Source organism: Capra hircus, chromosome 3, assembly GCF_001704415.2.
Source record: "Capra hircus breed San Clemente chromosome 3, ASM170441v1, whole genome shotgun sequence".
NCBI classification, from domain to species: Eukaryota; Metazoa; Chordata; class Mammalia; order Artiodactyla; family Bovidae; genus Capra; species Capra hircus.
The window spans coordinates 90262098-90288918 of NC_030810.1; positions in this window are offsets into that span (position 1 = coordinate 90262098).

A 26821-nucleotide genomic window follows, 5' to 3' on the forward strand; every position below is an offset into this window, starting at 1 on the left:
TTTTATACGAATATTTGTTATTTCTATTTATTTGGATATGCCGGGTCTTACTTTAGGCACATGGGATCTAGTTCCCTAGATCCTAGCACAGGGATTGAACCGGGCACACTGCATTGAGAGCACTCAGTCTTAGTCACTGGACCACCAGAGAAGTCCCCAGTAGATCTTTAATATAATAATAGAATAATCCCTTAGAAGATACTGTGTTCAGCAGTTGGGCATTTATCTAGGTCTAAGAAACATGAGGAACACATTTCAGCAGGGTTGATCTTCACTAAGCAAATAACCTCCTGAATCATTTTTTTTTTCTCCTGAATCATTTTTAATAATTAGAAAGTGAAAGGAAAAAAGGAGCAGGAACTTTCCCACCCCCTTTTCTCGTATGGATCCCGCTATAGATTCTCAAACTACCTAGAAAGACCACTCAGAACTGAAGACATAGCCAGTCTAATGCATCCCCTCACTTAAACCTTACTTTTTAGTTTTCAAGAGATAGTTAAAGTAACCTAATCCTTCATTAATGAGCCTCTAAGTTAGGAGAGGCCGAAACTTGGTACTATTTCAAGAATATGAAGGTAATTACATGTCCATGAGTTTACCTATATAGTTGTGGTGACCATATGTCCTAAATAGTCTGGGATAGTCCAGATTTCACACAACTGATCTCAGAAGTTCTTTACTCCTCAGACCATGAAGATCAGATACTGTTCAGTTTCTAAAATAAGATTATTTTAGCTAAAGCTTCATATGATCGGTTAACAGTAATGATGTGCAAAGCTGTTTTAGGCTGAGGGAAAGATATTGAAGAATATAATCATCTTCCACCCCCTAATAACATCTTTCCAAGGTAACAGCTAGTCATATTGCCTGTGTGAAAGAACAGGGGTTATCACAATTATTGTTAGGATTATCACAACCCTCTCCTTACTCTAGTGTATGTGGAGAAGAAGGAGAGGGAACTGGTTCATGTCCCTCTGATTTGTTCCCCTTCTAGTTGGAATTAACACACTCTCCCAGGTCCCCACTGCATCCTAGGCTCTTCACCAGCTAGTTCCTCCATTATGAGTCACCATTCTATGTAGATCACTGTCCCGAACTCCTGGATAGTTTTCTTTTCAGACTGTTGTTCCCTGTGATGGGTGCAGCATCCAAATAAAAGTGAGGCACAGCACACTTCTCTGTACATTTTCATCCCTTTATTCTCCATACCTCCACTACGCAAGGAAGTGCAGGTCTATCAGACTTAGTGATTGACTAGAGTAACTTAAAGAAATCACAGTGTAGGAAAGAAAAATTTTTTAACCAATGCAAAATCTGTGATAGGTGCTCTATTTTGAGCTGCCTTCATGGAGGTCCAATCCAGACTTCGGTTTAATCTCATTAATTAGAAACCTAGGCAACATAGACTTGATGCTTCCAGAATGAAGTCCATATTTCACTTGCAGATATCTCATTGCAGAAGTGGTTTTAGTCTAGTGAACCTGCAAAAAGACTGTAGAAGGGAGGCCAGCATAATTAAATGCCCTGACACCACCACCACCTCCATAAGAGGAAGTCCAGAGCTGAAGAACAAAATGAGATTTGTTGTAGTTGATTGCTAGATATTTTTTATAGATCCTAGCTTTAGGGTACCAATGGGAGTGCTGCATAATGACCTTTCTTATAGTCCCAGGAAAGCAAACAAGACACTAGTTGCATCTTTCCTAGATGCTTGACATGTAGATAAACCCGTCTATAATCTTTCTACAACACTCTTGGGTCTGAGAACCCTGTCATTTCCTAACCTCTGCTGTGTGGCTGTCCACCTACTTTGGGAAGCTCTAACCAGTACCCAAGGAGTTGGTTTCATCCCAGTAACTTTCTCTTGCTGTTCCCAGTGGCTCATTCTCTGAGTCTCAGTTATTTAGTCCAAAAAACCCAAATGCTTCAGATATCTCTCACAGGATAGTCCAAGTGGGCACATGGGTCCTCCAAATATGATTCCTACTTAAGTCTCCTCACCACTGTAAGTAGCAAATATGTCTCTTTATCCTTAAAATTGACCAGCCAGTTACTGCTGGAACACAGATGCAAACACATATACATACCTTTCAAGGGCAAATGTTAGATCACAGAAACAACATAAAATCTAAACTAAAGCTCTTAACCTGCTTATAAAGGGAATTCATCCCACAGATATGTCTCATTAGAATGGTGTTCTGTTGTTAATGTTGCTGTTTTGAATAATTTCTTATGTCTTCAGAAAGTGTCAGTCACTCAGTTGTGTCTCTTTGCAACCCCATGGGCTGTAGCCCACCTGGCTCCTCTGTCCATGGAATTCTCCAGGCAAGAATACTGGAGTGGGTAGCCACTCCCTTCTCCAAGGGAATCTTCCTGACCCAGGAATCGAACCTGGGTCTCCTGCATTGCAGGCAGATTCTTCACCATCTGAGAGGAGGCATGCAATTCCCATTTCCCCTCGTGAGGATAGAGTTTAATAATTTAAAATTTTCTTCTATTATGCCACCAAACATTTTTATTTGTTCAACAACTATTTATTGAGCTTCAACTTTAAGTCTGGAGAAGGGCATGGCAACCCACTCCAGTATTCTTGCCTGGAGAAGTCCATGGACAGAGGAATCTGGCAGGCTATAGTCCATGGGATCGCAAAGTCAGACACAACTGAGCGACTAACACACACACAACTTTAAGTCAGGCATACTCATACTCAGAATAGGGTAATGAGCAAGACAAAGCTCCCTGCCCTCATGAAGCTTACGTTCTAGTAAAGGAAACAATTTCAATATGTATGGTAAAGAGCTTATTGTTAATGTCTATGATACTGAAGATTTAATATACTCTGGATTTAATTCAGAATTATCTGCATGCACATTTTCCATGTAACAAGGAGATTTTATCTCAACTCATAGTAATTGCATGTTATTAAATGTCCATTTAGTAAGGAAATGTTCAAACATACCCAGTCTGAAGAGCCAACTCATTGGAAAAGACCCTGACTCTGGGAAAGACTGAAGGCAGGAGGAGAAGGGGACAACAGAGGATGAGATGGTTGGATGGCATCATTGACTCTGTGGACATGAGTTTGAGCAAGCTCCAGGAGATGGTGAAGGACAGGGAAAGCTGGCATGCTGCAATCCATGGGGTTGCAGAGTCGGGCACGACTGAGTGACTGAACAACACCACCACCCAGTCTATGACCAGTTAACTCAATAGAGAGAGAATATTAATGCCCTCAAGGTCATTATGCTTGGGCTTATTTTATGCACAAATTAGTTAATACCCTTCAGCCTCATAGCCACAGACTACTTTGCTAACCTGGCCTGAGGCCTGCAGTTGGCAAGAGCAATGAAGGAATGATAGATTAGGTGTCCATTAGCACCTCTGGGAAAACAGTTTAGCATTCGCTTCCTGATGATAGTGTTCCAAGAGGCACGGCAGGACAATAGTGTCATTGTGATAAATATGGCCCAGGGCAGTCTTCATACTGAAAATTCTCCAGGTTCCCTTCAGTCCCCACCAGCCAGGCGAATCACGAGAGAGTTCTTTTCCTTGGATGAGATTCTTGGGATGGAATTTGCAGTCCTTTCATTTCTGTATTGCTTCTGTGGTATTGTCTTCTGTCTTCAAGAGAGTTTCTGAATTAAACTGTTGATGCAAATAATTTAAGAAATGACAAATGAGTTGTTCTGAGAATTTAAGCCGATGCCTTCTGATATGTCTGAAGGGCCTGGCTGCTAAGGTTCCATGTATGTGAAGTATTAAGAATGAGTTCATTAGAAGAAGAGAGAGCCCATTAAAAGGAGAGAGGTAGGGTTGGGAAAGAAGAATGATTCTGGGCACAGACCAGATTCATATTTGAACCCTAGGGAAAGGGAACTAAAATCAAGGGCATGCAAAACCCAAGAGTCCATTCCATAAAATCTCTGTGAGCCCTTCCAGATCAGCTGTGTCACTGTGTGGAAGAAACTGAGGCTGAAGAGTGATTTTGCCAGTTGGAATTTCTGTTTTAAGAGTCTGTAATGGCCAGTATCAGGCACCCCCTGCTCCAAAAAAAAAAAAAGCAGAGGCAGCACCATACCTCAATGAGCACTGGCAACGTAGCACAGACACCAGTGGTTTCAGGTGCTTTGGGAACTGTCATCAGTGTGTGTGTACAGGTTGGCTTTAGAATGGCAGGAGATTATGCCAAAGTGAATCAGAGAATCAGGCGAGTACATGCAGGGGTGGCTAAGTGCAGTAGTCAAGACTGGTTCCACAGATTGCTCACTGCCAGAGAAGTGAGCTGTAACATGAAAAGGGGGAAGGCTAAAATGAACCCTGCAATACTGGGCTGGAGTTGGAATGATTGATAAGACCACATTGTTTTATAATTGTGTGTATGAGAGAGAGAGAGAGAACAAGAGAGCCTGAGCCTATCCTCTGAGAGAGCCTACAAGTTATGACACACCAGTATGAAATAGTACACTTAGAACCTGAACTTTTCTAAATACTCTTCTCCACTACAGAAACCAGGATTTCTTAGGTTTACTTGAGGGCTCGGGCTAGGAAAATACAAGAAAAACCTGAAATATATTGTGTCATAAAGCCAGGAAGCTTAAAGAATTTTGGAGACATGTCAAAAGGCCAGTTGGAAAGGACTACCGCTATGCAAATCAGTGACAATTTTAGCATCATAGTAGTGTCAATAACAGATACCCACTGAATAAAATAAGAATCTATGAATCATAATGGTATAAATAAATTGGCAAACAAATCATAGAGAAGAGAACATTTTTCCTTGTGGTAGAATGCCAACTAAAAAATACAGTAGGAATGATAGAATTATAAAAATCACCATTTGGCAATCATAGTAATACTGACTCTGGCAAGAGTCATCAATGGATACTAAAACTAGTGGGTAAAGTTTGGTGAGAAACAAAAAGTTTATGTAGCCCCAAAGTATCTCCCTATGAAATAATTAACTTTAAAGGAAAAATAGTAATTTAGAATAGAGACACCTGGCAGGCTGTACCTTAACAAATCACTTAAAAAAGAACAATTCAACTCCTGATATTACATACTCAGATCATATCACTTCTGTGTTATTCCTGCTTAGCATGCATAACCTAAAGCTAATCATGAGGAAACATCCATCAACCCAAGTTGAGGAACTCTCTACAAAATAACTGACTTGTAACTCTTCAAATATTTCAAGGTCATGAAAGAAAGAATGTGGAAAATTTCTTCCGGATTAAAGGAGACTAAAAATACTTGGGAGATCCATTCTAAAGATCAGTCCTGGGTGTTCTTTGGAAGGAATGATGCTAAAGCTGAAGCTCCAGTACTTTGGCCACCTCATGTGAAGAGTTAACTCATTGGAAAAGACTGATGCTGGGAGGGATTGGGGGCAGGAGGAGAAGGGGACGACCGAGGATGAGATGGCTGGATGGCATCACGGACTCGATGGACGTGAGTCTGAGTGAACTCTGGGAGTTGGTGATGGACAGGGAGGCCTGGCGTGCTGCGATTCACGGGGTCGCAAAGAGTCGTACACGACTGAGCGACTGAACTGAACTGAACTGAAAGATACTTGACAACATAATGCAATGTATGATCTGTATTTTTCTTTTACTCTAATAGACATTATTGGAACAATTGAGCAAAATTTGAATTAATTTATAGATTAGATAATATTATTAAATCAGTATTGACTTCTTAATTTCCATAATTGCACTGTGGTTATGAAAGATATTGTCCTTGTTTTTAGGAAATATACACTGAAGTACTTAGAGGAAAATGGTATCATGTCTATATCTTACTCACAACAGAAAAAAATTTCAGAAAGAAATGATAAATAAGTAAATACACACACATGTACAGGGGGAGAGTGTGCAAGCCCACAGTAGGTGTTTTTAAATCAGTTATTTATTTATTTTTGATTGTTGGGTCTTCATTGCTGCATGTGGGCTTTCTCTAGTTACAGTGCATGGGCTTCTCATTGCAGTGGTTTCTCTTGTTGCAGAGCACAGCTCTAGAGCTTTCAGCCTTCAGTAGTTGCAGCACACAGGCTCAGTAGTTGTGGCACATGGTCTTAGTTGCTCTGAGGCATGTGGGATCTTCCTTGGCCAGGGATCGAACCCGTGTCCCCTGCATTGGAAGCGCGGCATCTTCACCACTGGACCACCAGAGAAGCCCCCACCCAAGGTATTGACCTAGGTTCCTAAGAGAAAGAGTTGACATTAGCAAACAATTTACATAAGACTACTATCAGAAATTCTGAGAACGTTCCCTAAAGCCCTTTTATGGGGTACCCAGTGCCAATTTATGTTGTAAAATAAGAGAGCGCCCACATGGCAGAGGTTTGAATATCAATGAGTCATTCTTTATGTTTGAGACACCTTTGTAACACCCTTCTAACAGAAAATCAGTTTGATTCATCTCAACTTCTATTCACAAAATCCTCTACCAAAAATTGTTTCTTTAACTTTCATTATGTTCACGTTGAGTCACTGAAATCACAAACTCCACACAGCTCTCCTGCTTGAACAATAGAATAATTCTTTTTTTTTGTTTTTGGCTACGTTGTGCAGCACGCAAGATCTTAGATCCTCGACCAGGGATCGAGCTGGTGCCCCCTACAGTGAAAGTGTGGAGTCTTAACCACTGGACCACCAGGGAAGTCTCAGAATAATTTGTTTCCCCATGAATAAATTTAATACAGATGAATTAAAACATTTATGTAATATAGGGATAAAATATTTTGGACCCAAAAGTCAAACCTGATTAAAAACCAGCACAGATCACGGATTACAGAATACCACCATCCTCTCTTTGCTGTATTATTTGTTTGCTCTCTTTGCTCTATTATTTCTATATCACTTGTGGACAGGAAGCAGCCATATTGAAATACAAATTTGACTTGTTTCTTTAAAAAAAGAAAAATAAATAGATGGTTTATTCTAAGAACATACAGGAACTTTTATTCTAAACGTCCATAAATACATTTTCTAGGGACTCTTATCATCTTAGAACCCTACTACAGCTTCTCTTTAATCTTTTTAAACATCCTGTTACATAAATTGTGGCTGTATCTATAGCAGGAAGAATAATAAGATAATAATTGGTCAGACATCAAAAGCACTTGGGTGGGTCTTATAGGGACATTTAGTCTTCTCTCCCATCAACACCATGTTCTTAAAATTTTTCCCAACTACATTAATCTATTTTTTGTTTATTTCTACTTTTTCTTTTCCCCTAAATAATTACTATGAATTTTTGCCAGATCAGAAATTTTTTCCAGGAAGAGACTCCAAGTATTAAGAAAGCAGACAAACAGTACCTGAAGATAAGATATAAACTCCTTCCAGGCTCGCCTTTGATTTCTTTCTCCATATTGAGTGGGATTAATTGGTGGAATTGCACGTCCTCAGCTTTCTATGACGGAGAGGTACTACCTGACCTATGCTAGGAATTTCCTATTAACTTTCATGGGATATATTTGGAACTGTTCTTACCACCTAGTATTAAATAGTAAGAACCACACAAATTGTCATATGTAGGCTGTGAATCACATATGTATACATCCAGCAAGTATTTCTTGGTCATAAAATGTTAGGAAAAGTTTTAGAAGCCATTGAGCTTGACCTCTCTTTCATCACTTTTCGGACAAATGGTCGCCAGCTAAAACTATTCTTGTTGTAACAAGGAGCTCCCCTATGGTGTGGGGCAGCCCATTCTGTTGCTGGACAGCTCTCATTGTAACCCTTGCCTCTTGCTGTGATTATTTGCAGCCTCATAGACTATGTCTACCCCTCTTCTGTAAAAAGCCCTTTAAACAATTCAGTTCAGTTCAGTCGCTCAGTTGTGTCCAACTCTGCGACCCCATGAATCGCAGCACGCCAGGCCTCCCTGTCCATCACCAACTCCCAGAGTTCACTCAGACTCATGTCCATCGAGTCAGTGATGCCATCCAGCCATCTCATCCTTGGTCATCCCCTTCTCCTCCTGCCCCCAATCCCTCCCAGCATCAGAGCCTTTTCCAATGAGTCAACTCTTCGCATGAGGTGGCCAAAGTACTGGAGTTTCAGCTTCAGCATCATTCCCTCCAAAGAAATCCCAGGGCTGATCTCCTTCAGAATGGACTGGTTGGATCTCCTTGCAGTCCAAGGGACTCTCAAGAGTCTTCTCCAACACCACAGTTCAAAAGCATCAATTCTTCAGCGCTCAGCCTTCTTCACAGTCCAACTCTCACATCCATACATGACCACAGGAAAAATCATAGCCTTGACTAGACGGACCTTAGTCCGCAAAATAATGTCTATGGTTTTGAATATGCTGTCTAGGTTGGTCATAACTTTTCTTCCAAGGAGTAAGTGTCTTTTAATTTCATGGCTGCAGTCACCATCTGCAGTGATTTTGGAGGCCCCAAAAATAAAGTCTGACACTGTTTCTACTGTTTCCCCATCTATTTCACATAAAGTGATGGGACCGGATGCCATGATCTTCATTTTCTGAATGTTGAGCTTTAAGCCAACTTTTTCGCTCTCCTCTTTCACTTTCATCAAGAGGCTTTTTAGCTCCTCTTCACTTTCTGCCATAAGGGTGGTGTTATCTGCATATCTGAGGTTATTGATATTTTTCCCGGCAATCTTGATTCCAGCTTGTGTTTCTTCCAGTCCAGCATTTCTCATGATGTACTCTGCATATAAGTTAAATAAGCAGGGTGACAATATACAGCCTTGATGTACTCCTTTTCCTATTTGGAACCAGTCTGTTGTTCCATGTCCAGTTCTAACTGTTGCTTTCTGACCTGCGAAATCAGATTGATTATATTCTTTGTAGCCAAAGATGGAGAAGCTCTATACAGTCAGCAAAAACAAGACCAGGAGCTGACTGTGGCTCAGATCATGAACTCCTTATTACCAAATTCAGACTCAAATTGAAGAAAGTAGGGAAAACCGCTAGACCATTCAGGTATGACCTAAATCAAATCCCTTATGATTATACAGTGGAAGTGAGAAATAGATTTAAGGGACTAGATCTGATAGATAGAGTGCCTGATGAACTATGGAATGAGGTTTGTGACATTGTACAGGAGACAGGGATCAAGACCATCCCCATGGAAAAGAAATGCAAAAAAGCAAAATGGCTGTCTGGGGAGGCCTTACAAATAGCTGTGAAAAGAAGAGAGGCGAAAAGCAAAGAAGAAAAGGAAAGATATAAGCATCTGAATGCAGAGTTCCAGAGAATAGCAGGAAGAGATAAGAAAGCCTTCTTCAGCGATCAATGCAAAGAAATAGAGGAAAACAACAGAATGGGAAAGACTAGAGATCTCTTCAAGAAAATTAGAGATACCAAGGGAATATTTCATGCAAAGATGGGCTCGATAAAGGACTGAAATGGTATGGACCTAACAGAAGCAGAAGATATTAAGAAGAGGTGGCAAGAATACACGGAAGAACTGTACAAAAAATATCTTCATGACCAAGATAATCAGGATGATGTGATCACTAATCTAGAGCCAGACATCCTGGAATGTGAAGTCAAGTGGGCCTTAGAAAGCATCACTATGAACAAAGCTAGTGGAGGTGATAGAATTCCAGTGGAGCTATTTCAAATCCTGAAAGATGATGCTGTGAAAGTGCTGCACTCAATATGCCAGCAAATTTGGAAAACTCAGCAGTGGCCACAAGACTGGAAAAGGTCAGTTTTCATTCCAATTCCAAAGAAAGGCAATGCCAAAGAATGCTCAAGCTACCACACAATTACACTCATCTCACACGCTAGTAAAGTAATGCTCAAAATTCTCCAAGCCAGGCTTCAGCAATACGTGAACCATGAACTCCCTGATGTTCAAGCTGGTTTTAGAAAAGGCAGAGGAACCAGAGATCAAATTGCCAACATCCACTGGATCATGGAAAAAGCAAGAGAGTTCCAGAAAAACATCTATTTCTGCTTTATTGACTATGCCAAAGCCTTTGACTGTGTGGATCACAATAAACTATGGAAAATTCTGAAAGAGATGGGAATCCCAGACCACCTGACCTGCCTCTTGAGAAATCTGTATGCATGTCAAGAAGCAACAGTTAGAACTGGACATGGAACAACAGACTGGTTCCAAATAGGAAAAGGAGTATGTCAAGGCTGTGTATTGTCACCCTGCTTTAAACATTTGGTGACTGCTAATTCATCCTAAGCTATCACCAGCTATTGATTATTATGTCCTTTGATTTGATGATTTTTCAGATCATGTTGATAAATGCATAAATATCCAAAAATTAACAATAGTTAACTCCGGAAGGCAACTTATGGTTATGTTTTCTGTTTGCTTAGGTGTAAATTCTAATTTTCACAATAAATATTTATTCTAATAACAATGACAACATTAATTATTTTTATTGAGTTTCACCTAGACACCAGGTCCTGGCATGCGTATATTATTATCCTCAGTAATCCTGAGAGACAGGAGCTATAATTATCCTCATTGTACAGATGAAGAAACTAGGGCATAGAGGAATTAAGTAATTTGCCCAAGGTCACATAGCTAAGTAAGTGGCTGAAAAGAAACTGGAAGCTACGCTTGCCTGTTTCTTAACCAATTGTCTTATAACAAGAAAATATAGTTCTCTTTGAGGGGGTGGGGGAGGCGGAATATTTGTTTTACTTTTAGTATTTTATACAGAAACATATACAATATGTTAGATTTTATCTGAACAGCATAAAGTACACTGCGATTATTATGTTCTTTGATTTGGACACAATGTAATCTCTTAGTGTCCCTATGACTGCATTTGATTTTTCACCTGTGATGTGAGATTATTGGTTCATATAGAGCTTTCCAAAAAATCATTTGGTTCTTAATTTTTTTTTCTCTCTGACTTCCTTTTGCCCAGCCTTTGTCACCCCATCAATTCCTACCCCACAAATAACCATTTTATCAATCTAATTGTTAACAATTCTCTATATTCTCATATGATTAAATGTAGACAAATACAAATGTACACATATTCAATATAAGGTTTTTTGTCATTTAAAAAAGTGATTTCTTTTTCTTTTTTTATTTTAAACAGTTTCTCATCTAAAATCCCTCTAAATCAATTGTCAGAGTACAAAATGTATCCCTTTTAATGGATGCATCTCTCTCTTTTTGAAGTACACAAACCTTTTATTTTATGTTCGTTTTTTGGTTGAAACAAATGGCATGTGAGATCTTAGTTCTCCACCAGGATTCAAACCCATGCCCCCTGCTTTGGAAGTATGGAGTCTTAGCCACTGAACCACCAGGGAAGTCTTTTAATGGATATTTCAAAATGTGGATATACGGAAAGTACCGCAACATTGCTAATCAGCTATACACCAAAAAAAGTTTAAAGTTTGAAAAACGAATGTGGATATAGTAAAAAATTTTTGCAACCTTTCCCCTATTGATGGCATGCATAGTATTTTTTTTAAGGTTTTTTTTTTTTTTTTTTGATGTGGGGCATTTTCAAAGTCTTTATTGGATTTGTTACAATATTGCTTCTGTTTTATGTTTTGATGTTCTGGCCAAGAGGCATGTGGGATCTCAGCTCCCCTACCAGAAATCAAACTCACGCTCCCTGCATTGTAAGACAAAGTCTTAACCACTGGACAACCAGGGAAGTCCCCATCATATTTATAATGTGTGTGTGTGTGTGTGTGTTGCCTGTTGAAACAGTGCGCCAAAATATCCTTGTACATAGAACTTCGCCGTACATACATAGAACATACACAGAACTTCATTGTCTTTATTTCAGTAGTTTTATTGAGGGAATTCCCCAGTTGTCCAGTGGTTAGCACTTGTGCTTCCACTGCATGGGGCATGGGTTTTGATCCCTGATGGGGGAACTAAGATCCCACAAGCCATGCATGGCATGGCCAGGGTGGGGGGAAAACCAAACAGTTGAAACTATTGAAACTAGTGGTTTTATTTGAGTAGGATAGATCCCCAGAACTGAGATTGCTGAGTCACATTTTTAAAATAATAGCTGTTGCAGCTATTGCTTGCCAAAAAGGCTATAATAGCAGCTACATGAAAATACTCTTCACTCCACATCCCTGCAGTGGTATTGCAGTTTATTCAGCAACCATTCTAAGAAAACCTCTGTGAAACAAGAAATCAAAGGAAACTAAACATAATAAAGATTATTTACTTCAAATCAATACCAATTATAATTCTAAGTGGCAAAATATTAAAATCCTTTAATTCAAAATTAGGAACTGCACTTTGAGCTTTTAATAAAAAAGATTTCCCACGTCTCTTTTATGCTTCAATTTAAAACTGGTGTATATTACACATATAAAATGTACAAATCGTAAGTACACAGATCAGTGAGTTATTGCAAAACAAGCACATCCATATAACCGCTGCCCAGGTCAAGAAATAGACACTAGCAGCACCTCAAAAGCCTTCTCCATCTCCCCCCATCGTTGCTCCCTTCCTCCTTCCTCAAGAGAACCAATCCTGACTTTTAGCACCATAGAATAGTTTCCCTTGGTTTTGAAATATACAGAAATAGAATAATACAATGTATATTCTTTATGTGTCTGGCTTATTTCCCTCGATATCATCTTTGTAAAGTTTTTCATATTGCGGATAGCAGCAGTTCACTCATTTTCATTGCTGTGCAGCAATTCATTGTATGAGTAAGATACATGCTTATTCGTTCTATTTTTGATGGACTTTCAGGTGCTTTGAACCTGAATCCTGTCTTCCAGTGTGTCAGCCACCAATATTCCCAGCTTTTTTTTTTTTCCTCTAAAAGCAAGGCTTTATTGGGCCCTTCCAAAACGATAGGAGGGAGAACAAACAACAGATTTCCTTGCTTGCTGGCTTCCCTAAAAGGGAGGGAGCGAGCCTGTTCCTTATATGTGGTGAGGGTAGGGGTGTGTCTGGGGGGCTGGAAGGATAGCTTGAAAATGTTAGTTGCTCAGTCATGTCCGGCTCTTTACAACCCCATGAACTGTAGCCTGGAGGGGGTGGCTTAGGTGATTTCAGAACTCTCGGCTTTGTGTCATCAGAAATTTGGATGATTTCATCACCTGTGTCTACAGAAATCATTGACTTTTAACTGTTTGACAAGACCAGACAGATTTGTGTCAGCCAACTAGAGATCTCCCTTCAGGTTAACTTTGATATACTAATAAGTATTATTTGGGTAAAAATGTTTGACTAGCTATAACTATAGCTAGCTATCTATAGTATCATTGAACTTAAATTTCTACACGTCTGATTCAAACTAACAAATATTTCTTGAAGGTCTACTGTGTTCCAGGTACTAATTGGGATTGAGCATTGAATAAAACAGATCAGATCCACAGCCTTGCTGAATTTATGTTCTAGTTGATGAGACAGATATAGACAAGCAATGTAGATAATTTTACTTAAGTGCATGAGAAAGTGAAATAGGGCCACCAGTTAGGAAGTAATAAGGAAAGGTAACAGGTAGCATTAGAAGGAGGTAACTCAGGCAAGTGTGACATTTCAGGCAAGAGGAATAGCTAACACAAAAGCCCTGAGGAGGGGATAAGCTTCAACAAACAGGAAGGTTAAATAACTTAAGTGGAAAGTAGCCTCTAAAAATTGTATTAAAAAGTTAAAAAAAAAGAAGGTGGCTAGTATATCTGACACGACTGAGCAATTTCACTTTCACTTTTCACTTTCATGCACTGGAGAAGGAAATGGCAACCCACTCCAGTGTTCGTGCCTGGAGAATCCCAGGGATGGCAGAGCCTGATGGGCTGCTGTCTATGGGGTCGCACAGAGTTGGACACGACTGAAGCAACTTAGCAGCAGCAGTAGCAGCGGTGTATCTGAAACGAATTTTCAGTAGAAGCAAGTGGAAGAGAGGGAGGCAGGAACAAAACTGTGTAGGTTCTTGGTGCCTTTGTGTTCTAAATGCAGTGGTGAGATGGATAAGGAGATGCAGATCACTCTTCAAGGAAGGACTTGACGTCCAGACGTGAAGAGTATGGTCTGAAAACAGTCTTAAGCTGACAGCTTTTCCGCGATCTGCTTCTGTTGTGGAGCCTCACTGCTTGAGAACATACCCTGCGTGGGAAGCCAGGTGGTGCAGGGGTGAACAATCCGACTGCCAGTGCAGGAGATGCAAGAGACGCAGGTTCGATCCCTGAATCGGAAAGATCCCCTGGAGAAGGGAATTGTTACCCACTCCAGTATTCTTGCCTGGAGAATCCCATGGACAGGAGCCTGGTGGGCTACCATCCATGGGGTCAAAAAGAGTTGGACACAACCAAGTAGTTAACCTTCTCAGGTTTTTGGTTGTTGGATAACTGGTTTGTCTCAAGCATATTGATTAATCGTCTCACTGAAAACAAATTTAGTGTGTCTTTGGATTTCTTTAATCTACCTTCCCAGTAATCACTTCAAAAAAGGAAACAACATTAGTTAGTGCCTGTGTGATACAGCCCCTAGGTTTCTGGAGAGGCTCGCTCTTGCACTCTGCCTTCTGTCTACTGCCTTCTGACCTATGGCCACCTCAGTTTTTCCTCTGTTCCTCTGCATGCCAGGTTTATTGCTGCCTCATGCCTTTTTCACTTGTGGTTTTCAGATTGTCTCTGTAGCAATACTTCTTACCTAAATTCTATTCAACTGTGGGGCTCAGATTACATGCGGCTGGCTCACAGAGAATTTCTGTAGCACTGCCCTCTTCTGCAATGAAGCTAGTTCCTCTAATCATGTTCTCACACGAATCCCTCTGTCTTCTTTCATAGCACTTATCACAAGTTGTAATTATGCTGTAATTGTTGTTATTGTTTGTTTTCTTCACTGGAATTCCGCAAGAAGCAGAAAGGTGCTGTTTTGTTTTCTGCTTCATTTTGCTAGTGCCTTGCACAGTGACTGGGATCAAGTAGGTAGACAATAAATGTTTATTGAATAAGCAAACTTGTCCATAGTGGATCCAAGTTGGCACTTAAGGTCAATTCCTTTAAGTGCGCATTAAACATTTTTCAATAATCTACCCCAAATCTTCCAGGGGTCATTGAAGATTTGACGATCATAGTTTTTAAGGTCTCATATTTTCCCATGCGAAAAACTTTTTTGGAGGGTAAAATTTATTATATAGATTTAATTTAAAAGTAGTACCGAATGTTTATAGTGAAAACAGACAAATAAATCAACCTGCTCTATGCCCTAGTCTTACTCTCTAAATAGGCAACTATTTTAAACTAAGCAGGTCTGGTCAATCCTTTATTATTTTTTTAAATTTATTTTTAATTGGAGGATAATTGCTTTCCAGTGTTAGTTTCTGCTGTACAACAGTGTGAATCAGCTGTAAGTATACATATATCCCCTCTCTCTTGAGCCTCCTGCCTACTCCAGCCACCCCCGCGCCCCCACCTCTTTAGGTCGTCGCAGAGAACCAGGCTGAGCTCCCTGTTATACGGCACCTTCCCACTAGCTTTGTATTTTACACATGGTAGTGTATACATGTCAGCGCTACTCTTTCAGTCCATCCCACCCTCTCCTTCCCCCTCTGGGTTCGCAAGTCCATTCTCTATGTCTGCATCTCTATTCTTGCTTTGAAACAGATTCATCAGCACCATTTTTCTAGATTCTGTATATATGTGTTAATATACAATATTTGTTTTTCTCTTTCTAATTTACTTCATTCCATATGACAGACTTTAGGTTCATTCCACTCATTACAACTGACTCAAATTCTTTCCTTTTTGTGGCTGAGCAATATTCCATTGTATATATGTACAACAATTTTTTTATCCATTCATCTGTCAATGGGCATCTAGATTGTATCCTCTGTCTTTAAAAGAAGCCCTTTGTCACTCTTGAAAATCAGTCCGTTTTACCCTCTGATACTTTTTCCATTGTCAATTTTTATAATACTTCTATTTGCGGTTTTGGCAATATTAGCTATTTCTTTCACTACCTCTTGGTATCGGGATTAGAAATTTTAGTTTGTTCAAAGTGGCGAAATATCTCACATAAGCTCCCCACGGTGGTATTTCAAGTTTCTTACCTATGTTTGTCCTTCCTCTTCCAGCATGAAAATTATTTTCTTTTTAATTGAGCTATAACTCACAATACAATGCACCTTTTGAAAAACATACCTTTCTTGATGAGGAGGGTGGAAAGAAAACAGACCTTGTGTGGCTCACCAGCAGACATACGACTGCTTCCCAGGAGTGGTCTCTTGCCTGGGAGAGGACCTGAGTTCCAAAGTCAAGGTAAGGAGGGAGGACAGTAGTGACCCTGACAAGGGGAGGAAGGAGAGTGCAAGCATAGATTGTCTAGTCGGAAAGAAAGAAGGTGTGAGCTCCTTGCAACAATCTCCTCTCACAGCAAGTCATTCTTTATTTCACAGCAAATGGCCTTCTGTCAAATATCATAGGCAGAATTAGATACAAATTATTATATATATTGATTATTTTTGAATATAGTTTGGAGTTAATGCTACACAGGTCCTTTGTTGTTCATGGTGGTTGTGCTGGGTCTTTGTGGTGGTGCACGGGATTAGTTGCCCTGTGGCAAGTGGGATCTTACTTCCCCAACCAAGGATGGAACCCGTCTCACTTGCATTGGAGGGTGGATTCTTAACCACTGGACCATCAGAGAAGTGCCCTCAGGTCCTTTGTAAGAACCTCTTGTACTCTAGACATTGTTACCTTTGGAGATCCTTTGTAGTATCATGTAAACATGAAAATATCACATGCCAGGGAATTCCCTGGCAGTCCAATGGTTAGGACTCTGTGCTTCCACTGCAGAGAGGGAACACAGGTTCTATCCCTGGTCAGGGAACTGAGATCCTGAAAGCCCCAAGGTCATAAATAAATAAATAAAATATCATATTCTAAATCAAATATGAAATTTTGCTATACAATTTTGACAAAATTTTGGAGAATTTTTTTTCTGAAATTATTTAAACTACTATGAAAGCAAAAGAGGAGAGTGAAAAAGTTGGCTTAAAACTCAACATTCAGAAAACTAAGATCATGGCATCTGCTCCCATCACTTCATGGGAAATAGATGAGGAAACAGTGGAAACAGTGACATACTTTATTTTGGGGGACTCCAGAATCACTGCAGATGGTGACTGCAGCCATGAAATTAAAAGACGCTTGCTCCGTGGAAGGAAAGTTGTGACCAACCTAGACAGCATATTAAAAAGCAGAGACATTACTTTGCCAACAAAGGTCCATCTAGTCAAAGCTATGGTTTTTCCAGTGGTCATGTATGGATGTGAAAGTTGGACTATAAAGAAAACTGAGAAACAAAGAATTGATACTTTTGAACTGTGGTGTTGGAGAAGACTTTTGAAAGTCCCTTGGACTGCAAGGAGATCCAACCAATCCTTCCTAAAGGAAATCAGTCCTGAATATTCATTGGAAGGACTGATGTTGAAGCCAAACCCCAATACTTTGACCACCTGATGTGAAAAACCAACTCATCTGAAAAGACCCCAATGCTGGGACAGATTGAAGGCAGGAGGAGCAGGATACAACAGAGGATGAGGTGGTTGGATGGCATCACCGACTCAATGGACATGGGTTTGAGTAAACTCCAGGAGTTAGTGATGGCGTGCTGTTGTCCATGGGGTCGCAAAGAGTCGGACAAGACTGAGTGACTGAACTGAACTGAAACTATTAGTAAGTAATGTTTAATTTATGTTTGCTTATCAATCCTCAAAAATTATGCACTCATGAATTTATGTAGAATGAAATAAAATCTAGCCTTCACATGCCTTTCAAACATAATGCATTTATTTTGATTAATTTTATAATTGAAAAACTTCACATGATACATGTGTGGACATTTATTTTATTCATTTCAAAAAGTTGTGCAGAGATATAACTTTGTTTTAAATGTTAGTATTTTAAATATATTTAAATACACTATAAATACATTTTAAAATGCATTATATAAATTCACAGAAAACCAATTAACCCAGAAAACTATAAATAAAAAAGTAAAATCCTTTTTCCTAGCTGGCATTCCCATTTTCTAAAGTCTAGAAGCCATCCCTGTTGATAGCGTCTTGTGTGTCCTTCCAGAAATTTTGCATGCATATCCCAGAATGACAATGAAAAAAATTAGTAGTCGATTTAAGAAAGAAATGGAAAATTTTATTCAGGCCAACCTGCAGATTATTACCCAGGAGATAAAGGAAATGGCAACCTGCTCCGATATTCTTGCCCGGAGAATCCCTTGGACAGAGGAGCCTGACGGGCTACAGTCCATAGAGTCACAAAGAGTCAGACACGACTGAAACAACTTAGCATACATGCAGCGTTCTGAGAGCTCTGAGGACTATTCTGCATCTTGAAGGTCAAAGCATATATAAATATATAAGTTTTAGAGACAAAGGATTATACATCACAGTAATATATTGACAGTTTACATAGTCCAACAAGGTGAGTAGTGGCTTATTGTGACCCCTTACAGGATTGAGAAAAGAATGTTTTCTCCTAAGGTGTTACCTGTTGGTGCCAGGAGGAAATTGCTTTTTTTGGTGAATAAGCATTCCTGTGTCTTCTAAGGGGATCTAGTTAATGTATAATGCAGGTGCACAAGGTACGCTAAAGGGGAAGGGGTAGTGGCTCAAACAGGCAGGGAGAGAATTTTATGTTTAAAATTTTTCTTGTCCTGTCTTAAAAATAACTCTATTTCATCAGTTTTCTCTTCTGATAATTAATCAAAAGGTGATCAAATATTTAGTTCCTTGATGCTAGGATGGTCGCTTACCTCCTCTGGTATACCATGTTCCTCAGTGCTGGTTCCTAATACCCCAGTTCTTTCTTTTCTCTTAGAGGAGTTGTATTGGTAGGATGTCTGGCAAGGACTGATAGTTAATTTCAAGTGGTCCAATAGGACTTATGCCAATTTTGCCTTGCATGTATACTGTGCATGTCCATTATTTTATAGAGACTATAGATGTGATTAATAGTTTCAAGTTGTTTGGATATTTTCTAAATGGGAGTAGGTGATACACAACATAAAGGCAAGAAACTATATCAATATTTTTTAAGTGACACAAACTGTTATTAAAATGCAGGAGTAACTATCATTAGCAAAGATTTAAGCCAACACCCTCCTGAATCAAACCATCTTCCTAACGTTTCACTTAAACTGGGAAGAGGATCATTCAGAGTGGAAATTTGATTTTTCATATGTGTCATAAGGCAGGTTACATTAGAAGACTCATCAGGTATAAAAACACAACATTCACTGTGTGTGATAGTGCAAGTTGCCCCTGTAGGACTGCTTTCCTCATCATGGAAACTTCTTAACTGAGCAAACTAATGACTTGGTTTCCTGCGTGCATGCTCAGTTGCTAACTTGTGTCTTTGCGACCCCATGAACTGTAGCCCACCAGGCTCCTCTGTCCGTAGAATTCCCAAGCAAGAATACCTGTGTGGGTTGTCATTTCCTTCTCCAGGGGACTTTCCCAACCCAGGGATCAAATCCACGTCATCTGCTTGGCAAGCCGGAAGTCATCTGAGAAGCCCAATGATGGTTCAGTTCAGTTCAGTCGCTCAGTCATGTCCGACTCTGCAACCGCATGAATCACAGCACGCCAGGCCTCCCTGTCCATCACCAACTCCCAGAGTTCACTCAGACTCACGTCCATCGAGTCAGTGATGCCATCCAGCCATCTCATCCTCCGTTGTCCCCTTCTCCTCCTGCCCCCAATCCCTTCCAGCATCAGAGTCTGTTCCAATGAGTCACCTCTTCACATGAGGTGGCCAAAGTACTGGAGTTTCAGCTTCAGCATCATTCCCTCCAAAGAAATCCCAGGGCTGATCTCCTTCAGAATGGACTGGTTGGATCTCCTTGCAGTCCAAGGGACTCTCAAGAGTCTTCTACAACACCACAGTTCAAACGCATCAATTCTTCAGCGCTCAGCCTTCTTCACAGTCCAACTCTCACATCCATATGTGACCACTGGAAAAACCATAGCCTTGACTAGACAGACCTTTGTTGGCAAAGTGATGTCTCTGCTTTTGAATATGCTATCTAGGTTGGTCATAACTTTTCTTCCAAGGAGTCAGCGTCTTTTAATTTCATGGCTGCAATCACCATCTGCAGTGATTCTGGAGCCCCAAAAAATAAAGTCTGACACTGTTTCCCCATCTATTTCCCATGAAGTGATGGGACCAGATGCCAAATTGCCAATATCCACTGGATCATCAAAAAAGCAAGAAAGTTCCAAAAAAAATCTATTTCTGCTTTATTGACTATGCCAAAGGCTTTGACTGTGTGGATCACAATAAACTGTGGAAAATTCTGGAAGAGATGGGAATACCAGACCACCTGACCTGCCTCTTGAGAAACCTATATGCAGGTCAGGAAGCAACAGTTAGAACTGGACATGGAACAACAGACTGTTTGCAAATATGAAAAGGAGTAAGGCTGTATATTGTCACCCTGCTTATTTAACTTCTATGCTGAGTACATCATGAGAAACACTGGGCTGGAAGAAGCACAAGCTGGAATCAAGATAGCCGGGAGAAATATCAATAACCTCAGATATGCAGATGACACTACCCTTATGGCACAAAGTGAACTAAAAAGGAACTAAAAAGCCTCTTGATAAAAGTGAAAGTGGAGAGTGAAAAAGTTGGCTTAAAGCTCAACATTCAGAAAACGAAGATCATGGCATCCGGTCCCATCATTTCATGGGAAATAGATGTGGAAACAGTGGAAACAGTGTCAGACTTTATTTTGGGGGGCTCCAAAATCACTGCAGATGGTGACTGCACCATTTAAAGCTTACTGGGTGAATTTTGTTGATGCCTCTTTATAAATAATGACATATTCTATTCCAAGTGAAGGAACAAATATCATGACCAAATAATCATACCACTGGAACACTAATTGAACTGGTGTGTATGTTAAGTTGCTTCGGTCGTGTTCGACTCTTTGCAAGCATATGGACTGTAGCCCACCAGGCTTGCTGTCCATGGGATTCTCCAGGCAAGAATTCTGGGGTGGATTGCCATGCCGTCCTCCAGGGGATCTTCCCAACCCAGGGATCGAACCCATCTTTCAAGTCTCCTGTATTGGTAGGCAGGTTCTCTACCACTAGCACCAACTGGGTAGCCCAATTGAACCTAGAAGGCTGAATTAAAGACAGGTTGGCAGGGACTATTTTCAAGGCTACCCATAGGTGACCTTGAGCCTAAGGAAAACCAATTGTTTATCTTCCTAACCAACCTGGGAATAGCTAAGGCCATAAATTTGTTCCATAAATCCATTGGGTCCTGTTAGGAGCTATTCAATATATTTAACATCTAGTGAAAAGGAATATTTATAGATAGATCAAACATAAGAGTTTAATGTAAGAGTGTCCCACTTCATAAGAGTGATATCATCAGTCACTTGCATGGTACTAGAATTCCTTTCTTCTAACCTAAAATGCAATTCATGGGGTCGCAAAGAGTCGGACATGACTGAGCGTCTGAACCGAACTGAAGCTAAAATTGATAAGGGCCTTCCAATTAGAACCTTGGAGAGGAGAGATCCACCAAGGTAACCCAGGAATACTGGACATAGGTAATCAACCATAAATCTAGCAACTGGGTTGATTTTTGACACTTGCATAAGCCTGAGCTCAAGAAAGTAATGTTTAGTTCACAACTAAAAGTGTGATCAAGTCTCAAAGTAATTATTACACAGGTCTAGTTCGGCATCTTGGAAGCTGTCTACTTCAGATGTAGTCTTCTTTTTGTCCTGGTCTCGTACTGCTGGTCTCAGTATAAGAGGATATCAGAAACAGGAGTTTCAGTGCATTTGAGAGAAGGCCTGATATGGCCCCTTCCAACAAGGCTGTGGACAGTCCTTTATCTGATGTCTTTTGCAATGTGAATAATCTTCTGGTTGCAAGTCATGAGGCATCCGATCTGTATCCAAAAATAGATTACTGTGATAAACGTCAGAAATAAATGTAGAATATCCTTTTAATAATTCAGTTAAGGGGCTTCTCTGGTGGACAGTGGTTAAGAAGCCACCTTCTGATGCAGGGGATATGGATTTTATCCCTGGTCAGGGAACTAAGAGTCTCACATACCACGGGGCAACTAAGCTCACAGCTACTGAGCCTGCCTTCCACAGCTAGAGAGAAGTCCACACGCTGAAAAGAACCTGTTAGCCACAACTAAGACCTGATACAGCCAAAAATAAATAAATATCTTTAAAAATAAGTCTTAAAAAAATTCTATGAATCTTCCTGTAGATGAGGCATTTTTGCAAAGACATCAGAGTTATGTCTTAGAATGACAGAAGACTTTAAAGGTATAGCTAGAGATCTGATTACAATGCTATTGACAAAGAAATTTAGTTATTCTATGATGTACAACATTTTAAGATCATAATTAGAATTATGACTGGTAGCATTATATCAGAACATATCCAATTTTAGAAATTTTATATAATTTATAAGAATATTTATATTAATGACATTTTATCCATACAGTGCAACCTGAGAAGGTTTATCTCCACTCTACTAGGCAATGCTTCCCATATAACCCAACATACCAAACAATCCTAATTGTTTTAATCTCTCTCTGGGATGCTTCAGGGAGCATCTACAGTATCTCCAAATTAGCTGGAGGCAGGAGAGAATTTTGTGTTTAAAAATGTTCTTGTCCTAAAAGAAAAGTTCTTGCCCTGCCTTAAAATAAAAATAATTTTTTTTCATCCATACATCTATAAAAATACACAAATGGTATTGCATGATGTGTACAATGCATCATGATATTTTTCACTTCCGCTAACTACTATGGAAGGTTTTCTTTTTTCATACCTATGGATTTATTTCATTGTTTTCAAATGTTGTATAACATTCTGTAAGATGAACTATAATGTATTGAGCTAGTGCCCTGTAAACATATCTTCTTAAAAATGCTTGTCTTTTGGGGTATAGTGGCATTGTGGGTGACTTTTTCTGCCTTGTATTTATAACAATATTAAAGAATCTATGCTATTTCTATAATTTTTTTTTTTTTTTTGCCATGTCACTTGACTTGTGGGATCTTAGTTCCCAGAACAAGGACTGAACCAAGGCCCTCAGCAGTTAACCACTGGACCACCAGGGAATTCCCTATAATTAGCTATTTTAATTTTTTTTAAAAAAAACCATCTTTTAGGGTGTTGTTTGCAATAACAAAATTCAACAGGGGACTCTGGGATTCAATAAAGACTGAGAAGGGGCATTTGAATCTACTCATTCAGGAATAGATAATGGCCCCTAATTACATTTTCAATAGAGGCCAAAACCAAATTATTGCAAGTTAAGAGGTGAATGTAATTGCCAGGCAGATAATTTGTTAGAGGAGTTTGCCAAAGAGTGGTAAAAACAGGGCAGACTCTTTAAAGAGCAGCAAAGTTAGGCAAAGGCTTCATTCCAATTTGGAAAGACACAGACAAAACAGGTGTAAGGCCTACCTCCTTTGCTATTTTGATTATAAGCTTAAAGAAGACCTGATTAACAGTGGAGGGTTGATAGTGTTGCAGGAGGGGGGCCCCACCCAGGGCCCAAGAGTGGGCTCTTGTTTAACACTCAGAAATGAGTTGTCTGAGGAGACTCGCATGCCGACAAAGCAAGAAGCAATATTGGGAAGGGCGCCGGGGGTGGGGAGAGTAGGAGGGTAAGGGGTACCCAGGAGGACTGCTCTGCCGCATGGGTCACAGTCTTGGGTTTTATGGTGATGGAATTCGTTTCGTTTCTGGGTTGCATCTTGCCAGTCATTCTGACTTAGGGTCCTTCCTGGTGGTGTGCACATCACTCAACCAAGATGGATTCCAGCGAGAAGGATTCTGGGAGGACATTTTGACTGGTGTCTAGTCTCTCCTTTTGAGCATTCCTGAATTCTCGTTGGTGCTTGCTAGTTCTGTGTCCTTACCAGGATCTCCTGTCCTACAATAGCTCATGCAAATGGTTACTGTGGTGCCTGGCCCGGGTGTGCAGTTTCAATTTCTCCTATCAGTAGCAGCCTAAAACAATGTCCTCACCTTTTTCTTTTTGTTGTTTTATTTGGTAAAAAGGGAGTGAAGGTAAAAGGTCCTCATAAATTATGCTCTTGTGAGGTCAGTAACCAGGCACTCGGAAGGGGAGGAAGGCCTTGATCATAAATCCCTCACGGTTCACCCATAAGCAAAATCGAGTTTGTGTCAAGCTGGCTTCTTGGAAAATGTGAGGAAATCTATTATATTTAAAATCCTAAACTCATATTTGCCTCGCTGAGGGTCTTTTTGTTTTGTTTTTGCCCATGCCATGCAGCATGCGGGACCTTAGGTCCCCCTACCAGGGATCAAACCCATACCCCCTGCTTTGGAAGCACAGAGTCTTAACCTCTGGACCGCCAGGGAAGTCCCCTTAGTGAGGGTCTTTTGAAGAAGAAAATAGAGAGAACAAAATAACCAGAGAATATGAATTAGGTTGATAAACAGGAATAACTTAGGCAAAATTATGTAGCTTGAGAGTTACCCTATTCTTGTGTACTTCTAGAAGTAATGTCCTCATCTTGCTTAACATGAGGATTAGCCCTCACTTGGGGGAATTTCCGGCTAGGTTAAAGGGGAATGTGGTACCAGGCCAGTGGAGATATATTTTGGACAAAACATTGGGCCTTAACCTACTCCTCAAATCACATCATTTTGAATAGGAAGTGTTTCCAGCCATCCCAGTTCCAGCCACTGCAGCAGTGATGGTGTGCCCTGAGGGGAATTCAGGATCAAGAGAAACAGGAAGCATTCTGTGCCTTGGATACTGGCCTTAGTAAAGATGCATATCTAAGGAGTACTTTCAATGAAGCCAGATCCTTGCATCTTTCCAAAATAGAAGAGTGCTAAAATCATCAGTTTGTAATATCTGTTCTTTGTGATTAGCAGTAATCTTTTGATGTTTGACTACATGTTTCCAGCAAAAAACTCATATGCCCTGGGACTTCACTGGCGGTCCAGTGACTAAGACTCCGTAGTCTCAGTGCAGAGTGCTGGGGTTCGATATCTGGTCAGGGAACTAGATCCCGCATGCCACAACTAAAGATTCCACATGCTGCAGTGAAGATCAAAGATCCCATGTTCTACAACTAAGACCTGATGCAGCCAAATAAATATTAAAACAAAACAGAAAAACAGGGGCTTCCCTGGTAGTTCAGTGGTAAAGAATATGCCTGCAAATGCAGGAGGATATACAACTAAGCCGGTGTGTCACAACTCTTGAGCCTGGGCTCTAGACCCCAGGAGCCGCAACTGCTGAAGCCCATGTGCCCTAGAGCCCTTGCTCCACAGCAAGAAAAGCCCCCTTGATGAGAAGCCTGAGCTCTGAAATTATTCAGTAGCCCCCCTGCTTGCTGCAACTAGAAAAACGCCTGCACGGCAATGAAGACCCAACACAGCCAAGAACAAACTTAAAACAAACAAGCAAAAAAACAATAAAAATCTCATATACCCCGGCTCTCCCTTGACCTGTCCGGAACAGTTCCTCAGTTTTCTGAGAAGTTGTCTCCCGGGCTGTAGTACTCAGTTCAGTTCAGTTCAGTTGCTCAGTCATGTCTGACTCTTTGTGACCCCATGAACCGCACCACGCCAGGCCTTCTTGTCCATCACCAACTCCCAGAGTCCGCCCAAACCCACATCCATTGTGTCGGTGATGTCATCCAACCGTCTCATCCTCTGTCGTCTCCTTCTCCTGCTGCCCTCAACCTTTCCCAGCATCAGGGTCTTTTCAAATGAGTCAGCTCTTCGCATGAGGTGGCCAAAGTATTGGAGTTTCAGCTTCAACATCAATCCCTCCAATGAACACCCAGGACTGATCTCCTTTAGGATGGACTGGTTGGATCTCCTTGCAGTACAAGAGACTCTCAAGAGTCTTTTCCAATACCATAGTTCAAAAGCATCAATTCTTTGGCGCTCAGCTTTCTTTTTAGTCCAACTCTCACATCCAAACATGACTACTGGAAAAACTATAGCCTTCACTAGATGGACCTTTGTTGGCAAAGTAATGTCTCTGCTTATTAATATGCTGTCTAGGTTGGTCATAACTTTCCTTCCAAGGAGTAAGTGTCTTTTAATTTCATGGCTGCAATCACCATCTGCAGTGATTTTGGAACCCCCAAATATAAAGTCTGACACTGTTTCCACTGTTTCCCCATCTGTTTGCCGTGAAGTGATGGGACCAGATGCCATGATCTTCATTTTCTGAATGTTGAGCTTTAAGCCAACTTTTTCACTCTCCTCTTTCACTCTCATCAAGAGCCTCTTTAGTTCTTCTTCACTTTCTGCCATAAGGGTGGTGTCATCTGCATATCCGAGATTATTGATATTTCTCCCGGGAATCTTGATTCCAGCTGGTGCTTCCCCCAGTCCAGCGTTTCTCGTAATGTACTCTGCATAGACGTTAAATAAGCAGGGTGACAATATACAACCTTGACGTACTCCTTTTCCTATTTGGAACCAGTCTGCTGTTCCATGTTCCAAAGATCTAATAAGATCTTTGAAACAAACAACTCAAAAATTTTAGGTTGTGCATTTTTCTGCAGTTGATACCCAGTAAAGAGCATTCTCTTCTAACACCTAGAATCCTCTGTGTTTAGGTTGAGTCAAGGTCTCTGAATACTCTGTGGTGGCCAGGCTAGCTGTGTAGAAAGGGGGAGGGGCGTGGGCAGGTGAAGGGCTCAGAGGAGGGGGGAAAAGTGACTTTTCATGTTATCTTTTCATATTTTAAATCTCTTGATTTTTTTTATTATGGAAATATATCATTTCACTCAAAAATATAAGTTGTTTTAAAGACTTGGTTAAGGGAGGGGTGAGAGGAAGGCTCAAGAGGGAGGTGATATGTATATA